The sequence below is a fragment of the Orycteropus afer genome, unplaced genomic scaffold, assembly GCF_000298275.1.
Source record: "Orycteropus afer afer isolate SDZICR_OR568_19922 unplaced genomic scaffold, OryAfe1.0 scaffold00387, whole genome shotgun sequence".
NCBI lineage: Eukaryota > Metazoa > Chordata > Mammalia > Tubulidentata > Orycteropodidae > Orycteropus > Orycteropus afer.
Genome location: NW_006921974.1, coordinates 1,891,499 through 1,899,463, shown reverse-complemented (window position 1 = coordinate 1,899,463; position 7,965 = coordinate 1,891,499).

Sequence of the window (7,965 nt, the reverse complement as noted above, 5' to 3'; positions counted from 1 at the left end):
TCTTCTGTGTCTGTGTTAATTGGTTTCCCTTTTCTTTGTTGAAGAGGGTCTGTGCAATCCTTCTGCCTAGTCCGCCATCTTGCCCCACTTGTCTGAACTACTTATTTTTATAAATTAATTTTATAACTGTTTTTAGTTAACACAGACTTGTGATCCCTAACACCCGACTGGGTTGTTGACTTTGTCAGTCCCTCTAACACCTGACTCGAAAGGCTTTATTCTCTGAAGATGAGGTGCTCCTGTTTTACAGGAAGGAGTTTGATATTTGGTTACTCTATATATGCAAAATTTCCCAAGCTCCTGGCTTAGCCAATTGGAATTTTACACTGGGAAGCCATGCCATAAATGGACAACTGTATTTCATTTGCCCTCACTGGGAACAGCTGCAGAGTTGTGTCTGCTGAAAGGCAGAAATGTGGTTGAGGCTTGTGAGCATGTTCTGATGACCAAAATAAGCACAGGATGGCATGAAGTAATGTGACCATTCCAGGATACATTTGAACTAATGATTCTGTGTGTATGTGTGTGTGCATGCACATGTGTACATGCAGCCATGTGTACCTGTGTGTGTATAAAAGAAAGAGCAGGACCAGGCAGTAGTGCCATGCCCAGAACATGAATATTGGCTGACTATCCTAGAGACTAATGCTGAGTGTGGGGAAGAGCATCTTCAGTATGTGAGAGGGGCCGAGAATGAGGTAGCTCCACAACTTGGCCAACAACCCAGATCTCGAAGCACAGCCAATGGCTTATAGTGTCACAGATTGCAAACACAATTGAAGTTCTATTGATGGGCATCTAGTGTGTAGGAGAGGAGAGAAGGGAAAGAGGGCTAGGTACAGAAACAAGTAAGATTCATCTCTCTGCCCTGCATTGCTTAACTCCAGTTTCCTGATGTTCTTTATTTGCAACATCTAAGTTCAAATATGAGTATGATAGTAAAAGATAAATGTGCCACTCATTTGCTATTTCTTTTAGGTCCATGCAGGGAATTTAAATACGGAACTATGTCATTTGATGCACTCAGGCCTTTTTCTCCTTTGGCTTTAAAAATAAAAAGAAGAGAATACATCTGAATTAAGTACTGTGAAATTGCACGAGGCATGCCATAAAATGCTTTTACACCTACTGTCAGATGAACCATAGCAATAAATTGATATACTCACTAAAATAGGCACACATTGAAAACACTGGATTCAAATGAGCAGAGATGCTGGCCGTGTCTAGGCTTTGATTATTGTCTTCCTTTTTAAAGTGTGGGACTTTCATTTTCTTATGCTGCATGTTCACAGACTATTTACCATCACATAGGAATGGAAGATCACTTTATCTTTTAAAATAAAACAAAACTGTTGCCTTTGAGTTGATTGCAACTGATGGTGACCCAGCAGGACACACAGTAGAACTGCCCCAAAGGGTTTTCAAGGTTGTAATCTTTATATAAACTGACCTTTCAGTTAGCAGTCAAACACTTAACCACAGCACCACCAGGGCTCCTTAGCTTTAAAAATAGAACAGCTTAATCTTCTGTTATTTCTTATTGCATTTTATTAATCTCACATGTTATGTTGTCATTGTGTGCCGTCAAGTCGAATTCAACTCATAGAAATCCCATAGGAAAGAGTAGAACTGCCCCATAGGATTTCCTATGTGGTAAAGTAGAGGGTCAGAGAAAAAGGGGAAGACCCTCAATGAGATGGATTGACACCATGGCTGCAACAATGGGCTCAAGCACAGCAAGGATTGTGAGGCTGGCACAGGACTGGGCAGGGTTTTGCTCTGTTGGACATAGACTCACTATGAGTTGGAACTGACTCAATGGCACATATCAATAACAACAATTTTACAGGAGATTTCCAGGTCTTTTCTCCTATGGAGCTATTGGTGGGTTTGAACCACCGACTTTTTGGTTAGCAGCCAAGCATTTAACCATTGTGCCACCAGGGCTCCTTCTTATATGTTATACATGGCCTTAAATTCTTACACAAAGAGTAAATGGATAGATGAATAAATCAAATAAAAAGGACTGCTTAAAGCAGAGTAAAGGGAATCCACTAAGAAGTGCAGAGAGAACAAATGAAAAATTCCTCATTGAACCATGAGGACTTCAGCCTCCATGACCTGAGACCAGAAGTACTAGATGGAATCCAGCTACCAATGCCAACCACTAAGAAAGGGATAAAATCTGGAGATCCTGGATAGAGTGGGAGGGAAAATGTGGAACAAAATTCAAAAACACAAAAATGACCAGAATTGCTGGTAGGAGAGAAACTGGTGGAACCCCCGAGACTATGGCCCCAGGCTACCTACCCTTTGGGCCTAGAAAGGGACTTACTTACATGGATTGGCTCTCAGCCCAACAGTAGAAAGACCTACATACAGAACACCTACCCCAAGTTGATGCACCCACCTACTGTAGGGAGATGCACCCCTTGAATCAATCAGACCTGAGATACCTGAGAGGTTGCACTCACACAGGGGGAAAGCTGGACAGACAAGAATGCATGGATAAGGGCACAGGGAGGGAGTGGTCACAGCGGGGAGAGGGGAGAAGAGTTTTTTACAGTCGGGGATGGTAATCTGGGCCATGGAATCAGATGTCCGTGAACTGTTGAATGTAAAACAAGTTCGCTATGTAAATTTGCACCCAAAGCACAATACAAATTAAAAAAAAATTCCTCATTGACATCCAATAGTTTGATCTGCTTCAGTTTTACCCAGAAACATAGCATGGGGATATATTAAAGTGAATCCTTAAGGCAGTAGAATATCCAAGAAATGGCATTATCCCAGTGAATGCAATGTTCTGATACTCTTTACTTCCATCTTTTCTATTGAAAAGATATGTAGGTCATATGTGTCACTGCTCTGAGCCTAGCCATTTCCCTTGGGTTTCTTCCTCCTCTAGGTCTCTACAACCTCTTCTACTTCTGATGTCAAAACATTTTGTTTTATCCTATCTTCTTTGGTCACTGTCTTACCTCCATTTTTGCCCCCTGTGGTAGTTTAGTTTGTGTGTCAAGTTGGCTGGGCCTGGTTGAGTAGCTGGGCAGCTGGATGTAGTATTCTCCATGGTAAGGCTGGTAATCAACTCCATGGTGGAATCTGTGAGCAGCTGAGTAACTGCATTGGGGATGTGGTCTGCTTCCTGTATATAAGCAGAAGCCTTGGGGAATGGTCTCTAGCCTATGGCACACTTGGACCCTGCACGTAGCCATGTCATTGCTCAGCAGCCTGCTATGCTCTGCCAACCTTGGGACTTACAATGGACTTAAGTTAATGGCCTGCTGTGTGGTTTGGTAACATCGGGACTGCCTTTTTACTTGTCAACCTTGGGCTTCTCAGCCTCAGCAGCCAGCAGCTGTCTGAATGAAGAAACACCTGTAGCTCCAGTGGGCCGGGAGCAGGAGGCAGAGCTGGACCCCAAAGTTGAGGGGCTTTCACCCAGCCCCTAGAGCCTGGCACTTTAAACTTGGACTTAAAGCCTCCAAACTGTAAGAGAATAAACTCCTGTTTGTTAAGGCCATCCCATTTGTGGTATATTCTTGTCAGAGCAGCATTAGGTAAGCAGAACACCCCCTAAAAGATTCTTGGGCCTAAAATAGAAAATTGTATTCCAACTCTGCAGTTTTCATTGAGACCCTATTTTGTTTTGGTTCTGTGCTTTGGAGGGGCCATATGTACCAATTTTTCTGCCCATGTCTGGCTATTGCCTCTTCAATCATTGTGTCCCCTCGTTTGTGAAGCACAGCAGAGTATACTTCCAGAGAGAGCCTTTTGTATTCCCAGAGTCTGAAATATTGACAGAATGAAAGTTTCCAAGCTGTTAACCTGGTTTCTGAAAAATGTTACATCAACAAATCTAGGGATCAACTATGCAAAGGCATTGGGGACTTAAATGTTATAGTAGGGGAGCACTGGTGGTACAATGGTTAAGCACTTGCTTGCTAATGAGAAGGTTGGCGGTTCTGCTCTGCAGGAAAAAGATCTGGCGATTTGCTCCCAAAAGACTGGAAAAACAAAACACCCAAGCTCACTGCCATCAAGTCAGATCTGACTCATGGCTACCCCTCCTTGGGTTTCCAAGGTGGTATCACTATGGAAGTAGATTGCCTAATCTTCCTTCTGAGGAGTGGCTACTGGGTTTGAACTGCCAGCCTTCATGTTTGTAGTCAAATGCCTTAGGCACTACACCACCAAAGCCTAGAAAACCCTATGGGGCAGTTCTACTCTGTCACATGGGGTTGCTATGAGTCAAAATCAACTTGATGGCACACAACAGTGGAAGCACACTCAGACTTTTGTGAGGGAGTAAAAATTGCATCACTCTCTTAAGGCCCTGTTCTTAAAACACCCTTTAGCAATTCCCATTTATACCAGTCTCATTTGACACACAAGAATAAATATACTGAGAATTCACATCTTTATTGAAAACACAGGTACTGAGGAGGCAAGGGCAGCATGGGTGGCATGGGCAGGCAGGCAGGCCTGCCAGGGCAGTAGTTGCAACAAAAGGACCCATGTGCAATCAGCTCCAGAAGAAAGATGCATCCTAGACTTGATTCATCATTATGATGACGTGGGATCCATGCCAAGACCTTCGATGTTTCTCAGAGCTACTGTATTCTTATGTTTTTTCCACTTGGCTCTTCTATTCTTAAACCACACCTTCAATCAGAGGAAAAAAAGATTGGTTTAGTATATTGAACCGTTAATATCACAATATAAAAAACACAACCTGCAACTCTATCTCATTGAGATTTTAAACTACTAGGGAAGTTATTGCTAAAATATCTTAGGAAAGGTAGCACCACACCACCTCCCTTCAGCTCACCTTTAGTGAGCATCTGTGTGCCAAACTGTGGACTAGGTTTATTGCTTTGTCTCTTTCCTTCCACATTCAATATTCTTTTGTGTTTGCCCATTCTTGGATGCACATCTCTCTGATGAATTGCACTGGGTCCCTGCTGTGAATGCTATGCATGGTAACAAGATAAAGGTGTCCTTATCCTGACAGCTGACCATCAGCTGTCCAGCTGCCTTCTGCTCTCTCCCTACTAGGAATGTCACCTTGGTTGTGGGGAAAACAATATGGTAATTATGTGGGCCCCATTTAAAGTTATACTGAAGGGGCAGCCTACTATTTGAAAAAGCCCATCTTCACTGGGAAGTAACTAATAGGAGCATGTTGGATTTTTGGACAGGTTTCATTCAAAGATGTCTAAGGGGCCATTGATCCTTTGTTATTTCTGGAAAGTTAAAAAGAGGTGTCTGTCAATGAAGGCCTGGTCATGGGATCCCAGGGACTTTGTGGCTTGTCTTGTTGGGCCAGAACAACTGCTGGGAAGTGCTAAGGAAAGTTGAGACTTACTTGGTCCAGATCACTAAAACACTCACAGCTCTTTGCTTAGTCAAGAGTTAGGGAGCAAAGGGGCATCATACCATTGTCAAAATCGTCAATTCTACATGTTCCATCCTGTCTCCACCCTCCAAACCTTCCTGGGCATTGTTCACCATGCTCTAGCTAAAGTACCAGGATCCTGGATGAGAACTGCAGTTGCCTGATGTAGTGGGGCACCATAAGCCCTGCCAGCCTCACCATTCTACCAGGAGATCCCAATCCCATCACTAATTCCTAAAGCGAGAAATTGGAATTAGGTATTTTAGGAAGCTGGTCAACAACAATGTATGGGAGTGGTCACAAAAAGGCTCCTCTCAAAATACCTACCAACTATTAAAAATTAAATATAAAAAGTTGTCAATTAAGACTTCACTGGCTCCTCAGCATCCCAGTTTAATGGGGCTTGTTGTTGTTGCTATGTGCCGTCGAGTTGGACCCGACTCATAGCAACCCCTCCTTGGGTTTCCGAGGCAGTATCATTACGGAAGTAGATTGCCCAACCTTCCTTCTGAGGAGTGGCTGGTGGGTTTGAACCGCCAGCCTTCAGGTTAGCAGTCATAACCCTTTAGATGTAAGTCACAACTATAAGGCCTAATGCCTCACGTTCGCTCTCCCATCTTACAATTTAGGCTCCTTGTGCTGCAAGAATATATAGTCTAAAGAAGGCTTGTGTAACAGAGCTCATTATGGGGATATTCAAATACACAGTTGGTCAGATTTTCCCTAAACATAATCAAAGGCCACAGCAGGCTGTTATATGAGTCAGTACTAAGTCCATATACCCAATACTGATTTCCTAAAGCAGCTCTGGTACATTTGCAAAAGAGGGGAAAAAAGTGTCTGTGTTAAGTTTCTTGGGGAAAAGTCATGCTGCAGAGTTTGGGAACAGATAAGAACATCCTTTTTCCTTATTTTATTTATTTATCTTTTTGTGGCTCCTTTCTCTTCAGAACTTCATTGGGAGAGCAGTGTGTAAATTCAGGCAAGGAGAAAAGCAACTCACCAAACTGTAAGTTTTTCTGTATTTCTGAGAGCCTGCCTTGGCTGCCTGAGAAAGTGGAGGTCCCATTCTCCCAATCTGAGGCCAGGCCTGACTATTAGCCCAGTTTGTGGCTTTAAGATGTCAGCACTCAATGGCCTGCTTTATTGGGCCGCTTTTCTGGACCTCATCCTACCAGATCTGCAGCCCAACTACATCGCTGCACTCTCTCTCTCTCACTCACTCACTCACACACACACACACACGTGCAAAGTGAGTCAGTTCATCCCGATTTTTCATTTTTCTTTGGCAAATAGTTCTTCAGTACAACTTATGTTTTCCTACGGCCTCAGATAATCACCTTTTGATCCACGACCCACAAATTAGTCATCACTGTCTAAGCAAGTGAAAATGTATTTCAAGTTAGCATGGTAAGAAATCTAGCCATCCTCCAGCCCCCATAAAACAAATTCTACAAAATTCATCTCTTCGTAATAGTAACCCCAAAAGGAAAAAGTTCCTTATGTTAGAAATTCCTCAAGAGAATATTTATTTATGTATCTGGTAGTTTCATAAAGTCCAATTTGTGCTGTATTTCCAAGGCACATTTTGAATGTGTGTTCAAACTTCTAAAACTTTCACCCTTCTTAGGTCAGTTGAACTTAATTCATTATTGCCCCTTTTATGTTTCATTTTTTAGACAAATTCTCCAAGCTTGCAAACCTTCCCCCTATTTCTACCATAATGTGGCTATTTAGCAATGTTTTCAGGCTGACACATCCAAGTATTCACTATAACGAAAATTTAGGGCTGCTACCCTCTATACCATTTACCAAACACTGAAAAAATACTGCAGAACGACCATGCAGTTGGACTTTTAAGCTATTTCCCTATCAGCTCAACTAAGCAAATGCTTGAATATTTATAAATTTACTTATTTACCTAAGAGCTTATGCCTGGTTTTAAATATTTTCAGTAATTTAGTATACTTGAAGGGACCTTTGGTGGTGTAGTGGTTAAACCATTCAGTTTCTAACCAAAAGGTTAGAACCCACCAGCCACTTCACGGAAGAAAGATGTGGCAGTATGCTTCCATAAATATCGACAGTGTTGGAAATCCTAAAGCAGTTCTACACTGCTTTATTGGATGGCTATGAGTCAGAATCGACTATGTGGCAGTGGGTTTGGTTTTTGGTTTGATTGATACACAGATATACCTCTTTATCTATAGGTATGTCTGTGTATATATAGAAATATAATTTTATACACAGAATAGGAGAATCAGTGTGATTTTATTTTTTCTATTTCCTTTTGGGGAAATCATGTTCTCTTTGGTAATGGGGAACTTCTATCAGTTGGAGTTGACTTTTCCCATTTTCCACCCTCCCAAGCCTTCAAGGTTCGAAACTGTTTTGCCAGATGTGGAAAAGGCATCAGAAACACACCAACTTACGAATGTCCAGGACAACTCCTGAAGCAGATGTGTCAGATGGGTGCCCTGCCAAACTGCTTTCCTCAGGTTTACTCACCTGGATTCTACTTTCACTCACATTCATGCGATTTGTCAGCTCCTTTCTGGGGGGGG